This window comes from Macrotis lagotis, chromosome 6 (genome assembly GCF_037893015.1).
Source record: "Macrotis lagotis isolate mMagLag1 chromosome 6, bilby.v1.9.chrom.fasta, whole genome shotgun sequence".
Classification (NCBI taxonomy): Eukaryota; Metazoa; Chordata; class Mammalia; order Peramelemorphia; family Peramelidae; genus Macrotis; species Macrotis lagotis.
In genome coordinates, this window is record NC_133663.1 from 57,856,268 (window position 1) to 57,875,842 (window position 19,575).

A 19,575-nucleotide genomic window follows, 5' to 3' on the forward strand; every position below is an offset into this window, starting at 1 on the left:
TCAGTACCCAGTATTAGAACAGTTCTCGTCCATAGCAAGTAGTCAGTAAATGCTCATTAACTGTGTCAAAGATTATGAAAACAAATTCATCTAAGAACTAATTGGAGGAGGAGAAATCAGCTTTGGATATATTCCAAATATATACAATAAATGTATAAATTCAAGTCCACATTGCCATTACTTGGGGGCCTGATCGTTCACCTTTGTTCACTCTTAAGGAAAATGAAGAATGTTGGCCAGGAGCCAGTTGGAAAGGGTTGCAGGCGTCATTTCAGAAAAAAAAAAAAGTTGAAAGCTGAAACAGGAAAAAAACCAGATGTGTTAATAATTGTAATGAAAGAGGAGGGCAAAGTTTGAACTCCAACACCAAGAGAAATACATTAGCAAAGTAAAAGGGACTGGAAGGAGGAAGAAATGCAAGGGTCTCTGTCCTTAAAGTTAACTATGGTAGAAATACTATTTTTGATATTTCAAGCAGAAAGAAAGCCAGAGATCAGTACAAAGGCAATCATATTTGAACTTTAGGCTCCAGAACTCCTTTACCAGGCAAGAGATCAGGATAAGACTACAATGAGATGAAGGAGACCAAGAGCAAATGCTGGGGCCAGACACATTGAGGAAACATCAGAAAAACTAATATTGGCACATTCTGGACTACAGAAGAATCCTGGTGTAGCTGCAGGAAATATTTTTTCATGAGGAGAAAAATTAATTTCCCCCAAGAAAAGGTATGAATTTTGTTTCCAAGAGCTATCATTTGCATTTGAATCGCACATTTTAAACTAGGTAGGTAGGGCTTGCTTATCTTCAGAGCTTCCTTCTATGGTCACAGAATTCCAAAGAGAAGATAATCTAAAAGCTTTTCAAATCTGGGGACTCTCTTAATGCCTGTGACCATATTCTCATCACTAATACTTGTACATTGCTTGGATTTTTTCCTTCTAGGAAATGAGATAATTGTGCCACAGACATTGATCTGTCCAGATAAATTTGGAGGCAAATGTTAGGTTTAGTTTGGAGATGAAATGGTAAGACCTATGTCTAATATAGTGGTACCACCCTTGTGGTCAGTCAGAGGTCAGGCTTAGAATTTAGCATACTGGCCCATGATTTTTTTTTTGCCTTTAACAGCATTCACCTTTCAATGGTTGCCTCAATATTTATAAAATGAATAATGCTGAAACTTTAGCTGACGGGCTCCATCTGCATCTATCAGTGCTTCCATTATCTCCAATCTGCATCAAGTCTTAGACAGTCTTAAATCTGAAGGTGGTCTTTATTCTTGACCGCATTTCTTCTTCCATTGTCTCCAATCAGCATCAAGTCCTGCACAATCTTAAATCTGGGGGTGGTCTTTATTCCTGACTGCATCTGTATTCTCATTGACTCCATTCAGCATCAGGCTTATACAGTCTTAAATCTTTATGCTTGATTAGGAATGTACATGCAGAGTTGTACCTAGCAACTTACCTTCCTGGGACAGATAGGAGGAAATGAACCCTCAAATCAACTTTGTTATTCACAATAAAAAAATTAATAAAAGTGCCTAACAAAAGAGGGGGGGAGAGAAAAAGGGTCCAAAGATGATTATATATGATAGCTTCTTAATTATTTGTAAAAACAAGTCATGAAAAACAGTTATTACTGGCAAATTTCAATTTTTGCTCATTTTATATTTCATTCTCTTTAGCCAGAGTTTAAATCACCCCAACCTAGTTAGAATTGACATCCCTAAATCTTCGACATTCTTGGTCAGTGAGAATCTTAATTCAAGTGTCCCCATCATACTTATTTTTCCTTGAAGCCCTTCCACAGATAGAGCTAAGTGCTAGACTGGCAAAAGTCTTCCAATAATTGTGCTCTCTAAATGAAAAGTATCATTGCATCTTTATTAATCCTCCTCTTATCCCAAAGCTTTATTCAAATGAAGGCAATGAAGCAGATGGGAAGGAAGAGAGAAGGAACTTTCAGCAGTCGGACAGAACCCATCAGTTCACCTCTCTTATGAATCTCAGGTTGCCCATCTGTAAAGTGAAGGGGTTTGATTGACTAGATAATCTCTGATTTCTTACAGTTTTTAATCCTATAAGAGGATAGACAAGAGCAGCAGCATAATATCAGTAAGCAACAGAATCAGCTTTTGCTGCTAAGCCTACAGGGCTCACAATAGAATCATTCATAGAAGCCGAGTCCTCTGAATTTAAAATGTGAACCCAATATTTATTGTGCACCTATTAAGGAGCATGACATTGCTGGTCATGCCAGAGACCCCAAAATGAGTGAGGACACTAGACCCACAATGTGCAACATCAGTCAGGAAGTCTATCCCTCAGCTATTCAGGGGCTTTTTAATGGAAGCATCTGAGCATGCAATGTGGACTCCAATAAGCAAGAGAGAGAGGGCAGAATTATCCACTTCCGAAAAATGAACAGCTACCGGCTATTGATGTAGAAAAAGAATCCTAGGCAGAAAGAATTTATAGAAGCTGCATTATTCATAATTTGTTAGAGAAAGTAGCAACAGAAAAGGGGAAAAGAAAGATTTATAAAGCAATTCAACTTAGAAGCTGGAAGAAGGATTTAAGCAACAAAGAATGAAAAAATTTTCTTTTTATACATATATATATATGTATGTATATATGAGGTGGAGTCATGAATAGATCACTAGATTTGGAGTCAGGAAGACTCATCTTTCTAAGTTCAAATCTGGTTTCATACTCTTATTAGCTGTGTGACCTTGGATAAATCACTTAATCCTATTTGCCTCAGTTTCCTCATCTGTAAAATGAGCTGGAGAAGGAAAATGTAAACCACTCCAGGATCTTTGCCTAGAAAACCCCAAATGGGCTCAAAGGGAGTCAGACATAGCTAAAAAAATGATTGAATAACAAAATATTGTATTATATAGAGATATATATAATATATATTCAGGAATGTGAATTCAACTCATAATATAGACTGATGTGGTCAATAGCTTCAAATCTGGAAATATGAGCTCAGTTACTAACTATATAATCATTGTTGAGTTACTTATGACTTTTCAGAATTTCAGAAATTTCTCAAAAGGTGATACTTTGGAGAACTTACCCCACAAGGCTATTGCAAGTGTCACAAAAGATATTCTATATGAATAAAAAAAAAAACCTACTTTACAGATGAAGAAACTAAGACTAAAGAGGTTAATGTGATTTGTCCAAGATCACTCATCTAAGTTTGTGTCTGAGGCAGGATGTGAATCCAGGTTTTCCTGACTGCAAGTCCCACATTACCTACTCTGCCACTGTTATCATCTGTCATCAAAGAATAGAGACAACATGGCAGAGTGAATAAAGGGCTAATTTTCAAATCTTAGAACTTCACTCAGATTTCCAGGCCAGTGTGTGTGTGTGTGTGTGTGTATTATACACTTATATACAGAGAGTACATGCATTATCAATTGTGTCTAAGCTCTCCTGACCCCATTTGGGATGTTTTTGGCAATGATACTGGAGAAGTTTGCTGTTTTCTTCTCCAATTCATTTTTTTAATTGATGAGAAAATTAAAGCAAATAAGGGTAAGTGACTTGCCCAGGGTCACACAGCTAGTAAGTATTTGAGGTCAGATTTGATATCAAGTGTCCCTGACTCCAGGCCTGGCACTGTATCCATCATACCACCTAGCTGTCCAGATGAAGTTAAAATGGACTTCATTAAAGTTAAAATGAACTTTATTAAAGGACTATAGGTTTTTATTTCACTACTTATGTATTTTAAGAATTAGGGAACAAATGGGGTAGCTAGGTGGCGCAGTGATAGAGCACTGGCCCTGGATTCAGGAGGACCTGAGTTCAAATTCAGCCTCAGACATTTCATAATTGCCTAGTTGTGTGACCTTGGACAGGTCACTTAACCCCATTGTCTTGCCAAAAAAAAAGAGTTAGGGAACAAGAAGGATGCCTCTGACATTTTAGTTGTCAGTATTGGGATGAGCATGAGTTTCAGCACATACTTCCAAAGGTGTTTCATTCAAGATCAGCTAACCAGGTGATAAGTAAGGACTTCCTTAGTTCAACAGTTATCAAGAGTCAAGAACAAAGAGATGAAGCCAACTTCAGTTAATGAGGCTGAGTCAGTCACAAGAAACCAAGAAGTAGAAGGGCTGTAAATGGATAACATAGAAAATCTGAGGGGTAGGGTTTGAGAAGTCAACATTCTGAGAGGTCACAAGTCAAACAATTAATGGTGCAAAGCTCTCCAGAACTTGCAATAGCAAGAGCAGGGATGACAAGAACCTAGGAGCTTGTGACATCTTTTAAGCCTGGCAACTTGGACCTATCTACTCAGCTATGTCCATCAGATTTCAATGAACAAATTCAACACAACAAGCATTATTAAATCACTGTGAAAGGCAGAATATTCTTCAAGACACTACAAAGTTTAAATTAGACATGGTCCTTGAAGTTATCTGACAAAGACTCTTCTCTGATTTTTACAAATTATATAGAAATGTAGATCTCAGAACTAGTTGGATAACCGGCCCCAAAGGGTAATTATTAAAGACTTGATTTCTACTTAGAGTGAGGTAGGTTTCCAATGAAACTGCCTCAGGGCCCTCTCTCTCTCTGTGTTCTGTTTAACATTTTTCTCAATGGTTTTGAGAAAGACCTAGATGAAATTTTTATCAAATATGAAGATAACATAAAACTGGGAGGGGTAACTATCTTGTTGGATGCCAACCACAATGGAAAAATATGTCTCCCCAGGGTAACACAGACAAGTCTAACTAATTGAGATTTTAGTAAAAACAAATAAAAAAATGCCATTTTGTTTTAAAAAAATCAAATTAACAGACACCAAGATGGGAGAGGCATTTTGAGGCAACAATTCAAGTGAAAAATATCTTCTGGTTTTTAGTAAATTTAATTATTTTTATTGTATATATTTTGCATAGAAAAAAAAAGTCTTCTACTCCAAGGGACATAAAAATTTTCTCTAAGCACTCAAAAGGTTGTCATATGTAAGGGGGATTAAGTTTGTTCTATATGGCCCCAGAGTGCCTATCTACATTGGAAGGAAGTTATAAAGGACAAATTCATATGAGGAAAAGCTCTCTAAAAATCAGAGTAAGCAAAAGTGAAAAGAACTATGATTTTCTCCCTCACTGGCCTCCTTGAGAAAAGATTGCAATAATCAATTGTTATCTTAAACATTCTTGTTCATGTATGATTGGATAGGATAACTGCTAAAGTCCTTTCCAGTTCTAAAATTCTGCAATTTCATGCCTATGTCAATGGTGCAATAAACTTAAATACCTAAAGGAATCTATGATCTCATCTCTTTGGAAAGTCCCTCCTATGCTATAGATTGCAACTAACCCATACCTTTCCATTCTGTGTGGCATTTATGTTCTTGCAAAGAGTATCCACCCAATGTGCTCAATATAGATCTGTAAATTTTAATATGACCATGGTACAACATAGGAACCAAAATTGCAAATGACATTTGGGCCATATTAAGCAAAACAGGATCCAGAGATGATAGTCCCACTGAACTCTTCTCTAGTCATATCATTACTTGAGTATTGTATTCAACATTTTTCAGAAATGCTGGAGAGCATTAAGAGTATGGCTATCAGCATAGTGAAATGGCTGGACTAAAGAGAAATTGTCACACCAGGAGTATGGTTGTAAGAACTGGAGAAATTTGGCTTGGAAAAGAAAAGTTTTAAGGGATACAGGATAGTCATCCCCAAGCATTTGAAGAGCGACTGTCATCTGGTTTATGGTTTAGATTTCTTTGGATTAGTCCCAACCAGTTGATCCCAACTATTACCAATAAGTGGCTTAAAGGAAGGAAAAGCTTCCTAACAATGAAGCTATCCCCAAATGGGGAATGAATTGCCTAGAAAGAGAGTGGGTTCCCCCTTATGACAGAAAAATTGTAAGTAAAATGATGGGGATGATCATTGGTTAAGATACTGTAGACAGCATTCCTTTACAAGGGACTGTATTGTATCTGTTCAGCTATGTCCGTCAGATTTCAATAAACAAATTCAACACAGCAAGCATTATTAAATCACTGTGAAAGGCAGAATACTCTTCAAGACACTACAAAGTTTAAATTAGACATGGTCCCTGAAGTTATCTGACAAAGTCTCTTCTCTTATTTTTACAAGTTATATAGAAATGTAGATCTCAGAACCAGTTGTTTAGTGTAAAGAGACTTGAACTTGGAGCACTGAATTTGGAGTCATAAAAGCTAAGTTTGACTCCCAAAGATGCCAATTACTTGCTGTGTGAGTTTAGAAAGAACTTAAGTTTCCTTGTCCTACACTTCCTTCTCTATAAAATAAAGGGATTAAACAAATGGCCTCTGAAGTCCCTTCCAATTTAGAAATTCTCTGACTTGAACAGCTTACTAACTACTCAGAAACAATGACAGCAGTTAGCATCTTCATAGGGCTTTGTGGTTTGCAAAATGCTTTCCATTTTATCTCATTTGATCATTACAATAAGATCAAATGATTAGACATAAACACAGGTAACTATGAAATATAAATATTATATAAAAATGTAATTATTATATCATAAATTTCTTTGAGGGCTATATGGAGTTGTGTGCTGATATATATATATACCAATAGTGGATAGATCACTGTCTTTGGAGTCAAGAGGGCAGGAGTTAAAATCTAGCCTCCAATACTTGACACTTATTGGCTGTGTGACCTTGGGCAAGTCACTTGACTCTGATTGTCTCACATCCAGGGCCATTTCCGGTCATCCTAACTCATATCTGGCCACTGGACCCAGATGATTCTGGAGGAGAAGGTGAGGCTGGTGACTTAGTACAGCCTCCTTCACTCAAATTCATGTGCTTGTCATGGCATTACTTCCCATGTTATATTCTTCTTCAAGAATAAAGGATAAAGGGGTGGCTAGGTGGCGCAGAGGATAAAGCACTGGCCCTGGAGTCAGGAGTACCTGGGTTCAAATTCGGTTTCAGACACTTAATAATCACCCAGCTGTGTGGCTTTGAGCAAGCCACTTAACCCCATTTGCCTTGCAAAAGCCTAAATAAATAAATAAATGAAAAGGAATAAAGGATAAAATATCATCATCATCAATAGACTGAGAAAAAAAGAGGATAAAGGACACTTTTTTGTTTTTGCAAGGCAATGGGGTTAAGTGACTTGCCCAAGGTCACACAACTAGGTAATTATTAAGTGTCTGAGCTCAGATTTGAACTCAGGTCCTCCTGACTTCAGGGCTGGTGTTCTATCCACCATACCACCTAGGTGCCCCAGAAGGACACATTTTTAAGTTTAATCTATATTGTTAACATTTTATCCATCACTTTCTTAAGTTTCACCAATCAACAAAAGAATAAATCAAGCCCCAGTGTATGGCATTTGCTGATTTCTGAGGTGTAAATGAAGCCACTGAGAATCTAACCATCTGTCCTTTGAAAGCCAGTACAATCTGCTTTTAGCACATCAATTCAATACAGCAAACAATTATTAAGCATCTACTATGTCTGAGATATTGTATGAAGTGTAAGAGATGAAAAGAAGAAAAAAAAAGACAGCTTCTGCCCCCAAGTAGATTATAGTCTAATGGGGGAAACATTATATAAGACAAAACACTAACCAGTAAGAGGGTGGCAGAGTTTATTAAACTTAGACCAAGGAGTGAAAAATCAAGAAAATTTGCTGATGAAAAATGAAGAGTTAGCCTGGAAATTTCTGAGCCTCTATAAAGGAGAATTTGGGAAGAGTTTATTGCTCTGCCCTCCAGTCCTCCAGTCAGAGGGAAAATTCATTTGGAGGTTTCAAGAAGATGGTGACTATCAAAAACCGATCCACTTAATCAAAAGTCAATTGAAATCAATGAGATTTCAAATGATCAGCTTCTCCTGGGTGAGGCACAATGTTCAGGATAGAAACTGAGCAGAGTTACAGATGGAAAGTAGGCACAGAATTGGATAAAGGCAATGTGTTCTGACTGATTATGGTGCCTTGGACATAGGAATCATTCAAGTTTGTTGAATTGAACTGAATTGGATCTGAGGACTTGACTGGCTTTTGTACAATCACTTCTTGTAGAAAGGACACTTCCTCTCTGCAGAGGGAGACATATCTAAATGTGCCATAGCCTTCAAGGTTTCAATCTCCTAGTTTCTAAAAGGTCCCTGGAACAAGATATCCAAGTGCACTTAGTCTTCACCACTTTGGGCTATCAGTTCTGCCAACTGAAAAGATCACAAAAAAGAATGGGAAAAAGAGATTGGGAGGAACGATGTGTCCCCTGTTCCACTTTAGAAGTAGAGGAAGACACCAGTATCCTTCACTGCTCAAGACCACCTTATTTCATCCAAAAGGGTTGTCCACTCGTCTCACTTCTTCTTCCTCAGTAGGCCAAACCACACTTCTACATGCAGTGGTGTAAGGTGTGCCACATCCATCTTATTCTACTAGTTCCCATTCAAAATCACAGAGAAGTAGCCAAAAAAGACTAGAACAAGGATGAAGAAGGCAAAGACCTCTTATGGAAAGAGTGAAAATGATTCTCTTTTGGGCAGCGGGCCTACAGTTTTCTGCTGTCTTGAAACTGAGGAAACATTTCAATAGAAGACTAGCCCAGCTATAAATCAAACTGAGAAGAGAGGAACAGCAGAAATAGAGATAAAGCCAATGCCTGGCTCCCCGAAGAGCTCACAGTGACAGGTGGCATCAACAGTTACCTCCTCAAACAGCCTGGCCACATAACAAACTTGCACTGAAAACAGGGGCGCTGCATAAAGAACATCAGCAAACAATAAGAATAAGATGGCATATTCTGAAAATCCCCTATAGGTTAGGCACAATCACTTCCTGGCTATCCATGGGCAAATTATTGGCATTACTGGCATAGCTAAAGTCTTCAGTAATGTTGGTTTATGATTTTAGTGACACAGTCACCCACTCTGGCTAAGTAAGAATATTATTGACATTAATACTGCTAGCATTTACTCTCACTGGAAAGGAAGGAAAACTTTTAAGACATCAATGGCTCTTGTGTGAGGTCTTTAGATAGGTCAATCTTCCCAAAAGGAGGAATGGATGGTGTAGGTGTTGGATTATATGGTGAGATCTAGAAACCCACTCCATTGGATACCTGGGATTCCTCTATAAGTGATTCATTCCTTTGCATTTGATCGTAGGAGTAAAACTTTCGGTCATTAATACCTTAATGAAAATGACATTAACTAATTACTTCTTTATCTGATAGGAAAAATACTAACGCTTCATTAAGAGAAGGAAGAAAAATGGAGGACCCAAGTATTAATTAAGCACTCATTGGCTAACAGACTCAAATAATACAAATAATATTTCGCTAGGAAGATCACTAGGAACCTGAGATTAACATGATAGATAATGGGAGGAGGAAATAAGTCCCAAAGAAGGAATCTAGGAGGTATCTTCACAATTTAACTCAGCTCATGGTAGTGTGTAGACTGATTTAAAAATTAGTAAATAGAGGATATATTAAAGAAGCTATTCCTGTGGAGATAGGAATTTACATTAAAAAAATTAATATCTGAATAGTGTGTTTGTACAAGAAGTAGAAGTATATGGTTCAGAGGATCTTTTGCCCAGGTAGGCAGAAGGGAAAGAAGGCAGCTCACCTGTTATCTCCCTGCTTTAGTGAAGGTGTAATGCAGCACATCTTTGTACCCCTGCCCCAGTAAATGATATGGATGTCAGAATTACTGAAAAAAAACTTTAGTCTGATTCAGAATGGTTCCTCCAATAGTCTTAGAACAGATGCCTTCTCTTCCCCGAATGAAGTGGGCAGCAGGAGTGGCAAGATGAAGATGGAAAATAAGATTTCAACTATCTCAGCAGGTCTGCCTGAATGAAGCCTCAGCATATTAGACACCTATATTCAAATGTAAATATAGAATGTCTTATTTTTTGTTGTTTGTTTTGTCACTTGCCATTTGGGATTATCTATTCCATTAGCAGGCAGAAATAAGAGCTAGCAGTAATTGTCTCAACCCAGTCAACTAACCTTGTGCACTTTAAACGTTTATTCAGGCATCCAAGTTTTTGTAATATTATCAGTTCCAGTTGGCCTTTATAATGCAATTTCTCTGTCTTACACTTGTCTCTTTTTTCTTTTGTTTTTTTTTGTTTTGTTTTTTAGATTTTTGCAAGGCAAATGGGGTTAAGTGGCTTGCCCAAGGCCACACAGCTAGGTCATTATTAAGTGTCTGAGATCGGATTTGAACCCAGGTACTCCTGACTCCCGGTGCTTTATCCACTTCGCCACCTAGCCACCCCTTACACTTGTCTCTTGACAGGATTCTAGGTGAGTCTCATGAAAGTGAGAAATACTGGCAGATAATTTATGTTGAATTAATTCTTTCACTTGGTCAAAGCATAATACTTAGGAGCTGAGGGTCACTTTACAGAAGAATTCAAGTTTGAAGGTTGGGCTGCTGCCTAAATGGCTTCTCCCTCTTTGGAGATCCCCAAGCAAAGACTGGAAGACCAGTTATTGGTTACGTGATAGAAACATTCTTTTTCAGGTAAAAATGGCTACTAGGTTCTTTCTCATTTTGACAGTTTTTTTATTCTGACATTCTATAACCCCTAGTTCATGCATTTTTACCCACTGCTTCCCTGGCCTAGAAATAATCTCTTCTATCTCTACTGGCTTCCCTGACTTCCTTCAGGTTCCCCCCCCAAACCCTACCTTCTAAGGAGTCTTTTCCAGTTCTCTTAATTCTACTCGTTTCTCTGTTGAATATTTCTAACTTATCCTAACTATTATGAACCCCAAACTACAAACTTTAAAATATAGGATTAAAATAAAATGACAGAAAATATAGATTAGACATAAAGATTTATTCCCTGGGATCATTACGGTAAAGACCACATCAAGCTGAGGGAGATCAGAATACTTATAGAGCAGCAAGGGGAAGGGAAGAGAACATATATAAAAAGAGTAGACAAAACTTTAAATTTACCTATTTGATATCAAAGAGAATCATCCTTCTACATTACTGAGGGAGGTCACATTCTTTCATGACTAATTACCAAGAGGACAGAACAAATACTTCTTTCCAAGTCTAAAGGAGGACAAGACATCCTTCAAGATCTAAGGAGGATACATTATATTCCTCACAATAACTAAGAGAGTAAACCTTTGACCAGGCAGTTACTGACCAGCTATGGGATTTTGGTCAAATTTCTTTGTCTGGAAAATGAAGGAGGTGGATGGACAGAAGGAACTACAGACTCTTCCAACCCTAACATTTTATGATTAAATGGTGCAGGGGAAAGAATACTGTTGGAATCAGACGTCCCAAGGCAAATGCTGCCACCAACAACTCTGTGATCTTGGATAAGTCACTTAATTTCTCAGTTTGCTCTTCTGCAATACTAAGTGTGCTGGTCTAGCTGGCTTCCTTGGGTCCTTCGAGCTCTGCATTAAACCACAGATGAAACAGGATTTGCCCTCCACTTATCCTTGGACTCAGGCTGCCCTCTAGTGTTTAAGTTTCAAAGAATCATTAATATCTAATGCAAGAGGTAATTTCAATTTAGGATCATTGAGCTAGACCTGAAAAAGCCTTTGGAGAATCCAGTCTTTGCCTTTCCCAAATGAAGAAACAAGCCCAAGGAAGTGAATTTATTTTTAACAAGATGTTCAATTTAATTCAGTTGCTGATGAATGAGCACTAATTCTAGTCAAAGGGTCATCTTTTCCCAAATCCTTACAAACTGTGTGACCTTGAACAAAGGGACCAAATCTCCCTGGGGCTCAGTTTCTTCATTTTTAAAATATGGACTATATGGACTCTGAACTATATGGACTCTGAAATCCTTTTCAGTCCTAAGTCCATGATTCATCATGAAAACTCCCAAGTACTACCCCCTCTTTTTTTGAGGAATTTTGTATAAAAAAATACGGTGATCTTTTTTAATATGGAATATTCTTCTGAAAGCATAATCACTTATAAATATGAGAGAGCTAAACATACTAGATGGGGGACTCTGAACTCAGAGTCGAAGGAGACCTAAATTCTAATCCAGGTTCTAATTAATACTTACTAAATTATCTAACCCTGAGCAAGTCTTTGAGTCTCAGCTTCCTCATCTCCAATAATATCTGAGGAATCTGTAGGTATTCACTGTGAAAGCATGGAGATGAGGGGCAGCTAGGTTGCACAGTGGCTAGAGCACCTGCCCCGGAGTCAGGAGGACCTGAGTTCAAATCCAACCTCAGACACTTAATAATTGCCTAGCTGTGTGGCCTTGAGCAAGTCAACTTAACCCCATTGCCTTGCCAAAAAAAAAAAAAGGCATGGAGATGAGAGATGGATGAAGTGCTTGAGGAGGAGCAAGTAGCCTAGTAAATTGGACCATAGAGTGTCAGAGGCAGGGGAGGGGGAAAGACCTGGGGAAATAATGCCCTGAGTGCTTGTTATTCAGCTGTTTCAGTCATTTCTGATTCTCTGAGACCAAATTTGAGGCTTTTCCTGGGCAAAAAATACTGGAGTGGTTCACCATTTCCTTCTCAGTTCATTTTACAGATGAAGAAACTTAGGCAAATGTGAAAGGAAGGAAGGAAAGCAAGGGAAAGAAGGAAGGAAGGAAGGAAGGAAGGAAGGAAGGAAGGAAGGAAGGAAGGAAGGAAGGAAGGAAGGAAGGAAGGAAGAAAAGATCTATAAATGCCAAAGGATTTTACATTTGATGTTAGAGGCAAGAGGGAACAACAGGTATTTGTGGGGCAGGAACTTGCTAGGGTTACATCTGGGATTTAGGAAAAATTACTTTGGCAGCTACATGAGAGATTAGAATGGGAAGAAATTGAGTCATGGAAACCAACTAAAAGGCTTTTGTAAGAGTTTAGGGGAGAGAAGATGAGGGTCTAAAACATAATAGAAGCAGACAATGGCTGGAAGAGGACTTTTATAAGAGGTACCCAGGACACACACGTGCCTATATCTTTTGTTTCTTAAAGAGAGTTTAAGAGAGAGGAGTCAATGATTACCCTAACATTCTCAGAGTAGGGTATTAGCCAATGGTGGTACCCTCCATGGTGAGAAGTCAGTATGATTAAGGGATAAGTTTTTTTTTGGGGGGGGGGGACCTGTTTTAGACCTTTTAAGTTTGAGATGCCTGAAGGACCACAAGTTATAAGACAATTAGAGATGTGGAAATGGAGAAAGGGGGGAAAGGCTGGGGAAAGCTGGGTAGACAGAAAGTCATTTGCATAGAGTTCCTAATTGAGCCCCTTGGGAATGATAAGATCCACCAGTTTGAACTAGCCTAGGAATAGCCCAGGACTGTGCCTTAGGGGATATCCATACCTAAGGGAGTGGCCTAGATGGTGAAGACTCCCGGAGTGGGCTGCTAGAGAAAACAGTGTCACAGAAACCCAAGAGGAGAAGGCACCCAACTGTCAAAAACTGTAAAGATCAAGACTGTGTGATGAATAGGAAAACCGTCTGCGCCACAGAAGCCATTGATTCAGGTATCATGGACTAATTTGTTGTTCTCTATTGTCTAGGGTTACATCCCTAACCCAGCTCAGTCTCCACGGCTTCTCTTTGTTGTACTTTTTAAGGGCACCTGATGGGATTATACAGATGGAATCCTCTTTTCTTCCTTTCCTTCATCTACTCCTTCCAATGGGATTCAAGGGCTCCATGACAAGTTGAGGTCTGGGGCTTCTCAGCTTTGACTGTGAAAGCACAGGGAGAGAACTGAGGGAGCAATGATATGGGCTAATGAGAGAACAAGTGAGACTTCTCCCTTCCCCCAGAATGAAGTAGCACCAAAGGCACCCATTCCACTCATACAGCTTCCTCTAAGGGTGGAGTGAAGTGGTTGAAGTCTTTGATTCTGTGGGGATTGTGTCTGACCTTCTCGGAGGAGGAAGGAAACAGCACAACTTGCATTTCCTCATTGCCTAGGCTCAGATGTGAGTCCCTTTGCTTGATCTTTTTGTGCTTAATAATAGACCTACCTATGTTCAAAAGATTGTGGGTAGCGTGATACCTATGGAGAAACAGAATCCTTCTACAGGAAAGAGAGAATCTAAACCAATTCAGATATTCTTAAGACTTTCCCTGAGCAGAGACATGATTATTGATAAGGCTTCAAGACTGAACCTTGTCATGGATTATAGAATACATGAATAACATCAGTGATATTTATAGAGCATCTTAAGGTTCTTTACATACCTAAGCCAATTTGGATCTTGTCTCCATTTTACAGGAAACTGAGAAAAAGAGATTAAAATAATAATTTGCATGGAGTCACACAGCTAGTAAAAGTCTGAGGCAGAATTTGAATTCAGGTCTTCAGCCCTCTACCCCATTGTATATTAAAAATAAAGTCTTGCTTGTGCTCTCTTTCTTTGAATTTCCCCTGTACTCCTTGCATCTGATCAACTCCTGATTTCTTTTTCTTTCTTTTTTTTTTTTTTTTTTTTGGCTTTCATCTAAGTTACTTGACAGACAAGGGGAAAGAATTGAGTTAAGGAATCTCACCTCTGATGCTTATCACCTGTGTCCAACCAGTCGATTAACCTTTGTCCTCAGTTTCCTCACTTGTGAAAAGAGGGAATTGGAGGGGGTAGTTTCTGGGAGTCCCAATAATTCTAGCATTCTAGCAATTCTAATTATGGCTGTACCAGAGATGTCCTTCACTTTAAGAAAAAAAATAAGATCTGTGATTATTCCTAAATATCTTATCTACCCTGTCCAGGCAGTCAACATCTCCTGTATCGTGTGTTCATCAGACAGTGACTGAGCACCTACAATATGTGAGGTGCTCCTAGGAGATAGAAAACCAGTTATACTCTCCTTCCAGGATCTGAAGTACAAGAGAAAGAGTCTGCAAGGCAAAAGATTAAGGTCTAAGTATTAGCTCTAGTCTTTGTTAATTTTGTGACCTGGGTAAATCATTTAATCTCTTAGAACTTGATTTCCTTCATTTTTAAAAATACTAGCTAGCATTTATATAGTGCTTTAAGGTTTGCAAATCACTTTTTTGTTTTTTTCCTCATTTTTTCAACAAAACTCTTGGAGGGATTTGCTATTATTTTTCTTATTTTACAGATGAGGAAATTGAGACAGGGGTCAAGTGACTTGACTGGGTCACATGGTTAGAAAGTATATGAGAAGAGAGAGCATTGTAGATGGAAATAAAGTAGTCAGGACAGACTTCATGGAGGAGGAGGTAGTATTTTGTTTAGGGGCTTTTGGAGGTAATTGGGATTAAGTGATTTAGCCTGGGTTACACAGCTAGTAAATGTCTAAAGTCAGATTTGAGTTCACTGCAGGGACAGTGTTCTATCCCAGGCACCACTAAGTTGCCCCAAGAAGGTGGCATTTTATTTGAGCTTTGAAAAAAGTATAGGAATTAGAAAAATGAAAGCTTGGCATTTCAAAGCCTTCTAACATGTGACCCCTGGCATGCCCCCTGTAAATCTCAATTGTTGCTTTCTACTTTAGTACTTTTAACCATGGCATTCCTCCTGGAGAGTACTGGGAGGCTTGGGAGGCTATGGTGATGGCAGTGATTTGGGCTGTTAGGAATTCATTCGAAAAAACAAAACAAGGCTCCCTTTAATGGCAAGCTAATGTTGGGATTCCATTTTGGAAGGCTTTGAAATGCCAGACCACAGACCTCAGACAGTATGTAGTAAATCACAGGGAGACATTGCAGGTTTATGAGGTAGATGTAAGGATGTTCTTAGAGAATGGGTTGCAAAGGAAGATGGGGAAGAGTGGAAGTAGAAAGGTCATCTCTTGCCTCATCTACGCATGAAGTAAAAGTTTGGATCCCACTCATTTTTTAATCTTTTTTTTTCTATTTAGCTTAGTTAAGAATACCATTTAAGGGAACTTTTTGTTGTTTTCAGAATGAATTCCTATCAGCCCAAATCAGCCCACATCCTCCCAAGAACCTAGTCCTCCCCATCCTGTTTTAGGCTCCCACCAGGTGGGCAATAATAAGGTATGAACCCTAAAACTGTAAGTCTTAAAAAAAACTTTGAATTGAAATAAAATGACAGAAAATGATGAAAATAGACATGAAGGTGCATTCTCTGGACTTTATCATTAAGCTATAGTTGGAGCTCATGACTGTAATGACCACTGTAATGTGGGAGATCTGGATACTTAAACAGTTGCAAGGAAGGAAAAAGGATATACATAACAAGAGTAGACAAAACCTTAAACTTCCCTGCAGTTTGTTCTATTAAGTTGATTCTACTTCTACAATGCTACCTTCTCTACGGAAGGAAGCCTTCTTTCCTGAATGGAAGTATAATGAGGGTAGGAGAAGTAGCCCCACATCCTGGTCATTGTCTTCCTGGGTTTGCAATTAACATTAGGGGAGATAGTCTTTGATTTTTACCTATTGGCAAAGATAACTGTAAAGTGAAGGGTGACTACTGTTCTAAAGAAATCAGCTTTTTTTTTTTTACCAGGTAGATGGTTGTAAAAAAAATTATCATTTTTATTATTTTTTATTACATTTTGGCAAGACTCATGCTGGCCTTGTTCAGGAACAAACACATGGAAGTCAGGGGCTTTCATTCCTCCCACAGAGGAGAGAGATTCACTAGCAGACTGAGGCCAGTCCAAGGTGTGCTCTCTCTCCCCCACTCAGAATTTGCAGAAATCTAAAAATGTTCATACAGACACAAACAGGACTGGACTCGGCGGTTTTTTCTCCACTTACTTACTAGTCCAAAGCAGAAGACGATAGAAGGAATTCTTTTGCAAAAGGAATTGTAAACAAAGAGGTCTGGATAGTTGAACTGCACTTTAAAATTCTCTGCAGCTCTAAGATATAATCAATGACAGGTATTGGTAGTTCTCCACATGTCATGAAGTTAGGGTTGGGTTCAGAACCTAAGTTCAAATTGAGTCTCAGACACTTGTTAGCTTTCTGATCTTGAGCAAGTCACTTAAATTCTGTCTACCTCAGTTTCTTTAGCTGGAAAATGAGAATAATATAGTACATACCTCCACAAGTTGTTAGGAGGATCAAATGAAATAATATTTGTTAAGCGCTTAGCATGGTGGCTAACATAATTTTCTCCTTCCTTCTTCCTTTCTTCCCTCTGTTTCTTCTTTTTTCCCCTCCTTCTCCCTCCTCCCTTTCCTTCCTTTTTGCTTCCTTTTCCTCCATTCCTGGCTTCCTCCACCCCTTCCTTCCTTCCTTTTCCTTTCTGCCCTCCTTTCATTTGTCCTTTCCTTCTTTCTTTTCCTTTCATTCCTCCCTTTCTTCCTCCCTCCCTCTATTCCTTCCTTTCTTTCCTTTCTCCTTCCTCCTCCCCTTCTCTTCCTTCTTCTTCCCTCCATCCATTCCTTCTTTCCTTCCTTCCACTCCTTCACTCCTCCCTCCATTCCTTCCTTTCTTTCCATTTCCTTACTCCTCCTCCCCTCCTCTTCCTTCTTTCCCTCCTCCCTCCATTCCTTCTTTCCTTCCTTCCTTTCTTTCCATTTTTCCTTCCTCCTCCCCTGCTCTTCCTTCTTTCCTTCCTCCTTCTCTTTCTTTTTTCCCATCCTTCATTCCTTCCTTCCTTTCCATTTACCTTCCTCCTCCCCTCCTTTTCCTTCTTTCCTTCCTCACTGCACTCCTTTCTTATCCTTTATTCCTTCCTTCCTTTCTCCTTTCATTTCTCCCTTTCTTTCTTTTTATTCCTTCCCTTCCCTTCCCTTCCCTTCTTTCTACATGTTCCAAGAAAAATGAAACTTAGAAATTAAACTACAGCTTACGGAAGCCAATTAACAATAGAAATCACATGAGCCACTTTGAAAATCAATTAAAAGAAAAATTACTCTGATCACAAAACATGGAGACTAAAATTACTAGGATCCAAATTTGCTGGTGAATTACAGAGGGCAGGGCAGGGTGAATTTAGGATAAGAAATGTTTTACTTGGAAAACTACATTGAGATATTTCGAACAAAATGTCTTTTCATTACTGAGTCACTCTTGGCTAGTGTCTGACCATCATTTTCTTTCAGCAAGTCTTTTTATTTGCAATGAGCTCAGACAACTTAGGGATCAATCAGTTGCAATTGGTGAAAAATCTGTACTTTAAGACTTTTTTTTTAAATCCTTTTATTGCTTTCGAGTAATCCTAATTAAACTAAACTTCAGCCTGAGAAGGCCCTGATTTCAATCTCAGAATTTCTGGGATTTACTACAAGTCTATTCTACAACTACAACTACAAAATGAGAAGGCTGAACGAAATGATTCCAAAACTCTAAATTGATGATTCTATGATGCTTATTTTTTTTTGTTTTATGTTTTGTGTATGGGGTAGTGGAGTTAAGTGACTTGTCCAAGGTCACATGGCTGAGTTCAAATTTGAACTCAGGTCCTCCTGACTGCAGGATAGGTGGTCTATCCACTGTGCCACATAGCTGCCATATTTTTGGTGATTTTTCACCTCATTAACTGTTGCTTTTTAAGGTCTAGGGTCATATTTGAAGTAGACTCTCAATAATTGCTTGCTGAATAAAGTTATGAATGAACAAATTGGACCATTTTCACTGACTGGGACATCAGTGCTGGCATATCTCTGTTCATCTCCCTACTGAACAGTAATAGTTACTTGAGATGCAAAAAGAAAGGATGCCAACTTAGCCTCCTCATCTTCCTGCATTGGGTTTGCATGGCTGAAGAAACACAACTATTTCACACAAGGCTGCTGCATTGTGTCACATAATACATGTACTTTGTGGCAAAGTTGTTTTGAATGTCTCTCATTAAGAAATATGGAAACAGCAAGCACTGGAGCCTGTAATTTGTAAAAGGCAATGCCTGAACTAATTACTACTACTAATAATAGCTAATAAGACTTGATCTAAGATTTTTGCTCTTCTCTCTCTCTCTCTGTATATATATATGTATATGTATATGTATGTATATATATATATATATATATATATATATATATATATACATATATATTGCTCTATTCTCTTAATGAATTCTATTCATGAGAATTAGGAATCTACTCCAAGGTGAATAACTATTTTAAAACAATGCATTGTTTGGGTCACAAATTATTTGTTGGATCTTTTAACTCCTTTGCCTACTCTGGTTCCTATGGGGGGACAGCTAGCTCAGAAAGGATCCTGAATTTAGGTAAATAAATGATATATAGAGGCAACACAATGAATAGAGTTCTGAAATTAGAAAGATCTGGGTTCAAATGAAGCCTCAAATACTATGTGACCCTGGACAAGTCACTTAACTTCAGCCTGTCTCAGTTTCCTCATTTGTAAAATAGTAATAATAACAATAATAGCATTTACCACCCAGAGATTTTGTGAGGATAACTGAGATGATATTTGTAAAACTAGCTAGCATAGTATGTAGCATGGTATTCCCTTTACTTCCTCATTTTGACTTTTTGAGATTTTCAAACTGAATTTTTAATCAGATTTATAGAAATCAATTCCATCATCAGGCTACCTCTAATTCTTTATCTTGTGACTTCTCATTGCACCCTGGCAAGGCAGATATGACCTAAGATACTAAATTCAATTGTCATTGCAATCTCCTCCCTGCT

The 19,575-nt window shown here is 38.4% G+C and overlaps 1 protein-coding gene across 3 annotated transcripts in view; it reads left to right on the forward strand.

The window, feature by feature from the left end:
* Window positions 1-332: 332 nt before the first annotated feature.
* SLC19A3 (solute carrier family 19 member 3) overlaps window positions 333-19,575 on the forward strand; it is a 40,810-nt gene continuing 21,567 nt past the window's right edge. The window contains exons 1-3 of one of the 3 annotated variants that reach the window (XM_074191221.1): window positions 333-728; window positions 10,164-10,328; window positions 14,741-15,994. The gene's annotated coding sequence lies outside the window, so the exon portion shown is untranslated. The remainder of the gene's footprint in view (window positions 729-10,163; window positions 10,329-14,740; window positions 15,995-19,575) is intronic. The other 2 variants (XM_074191220.1, XM_074191222.1) reach the window with 2 other exon arrangements.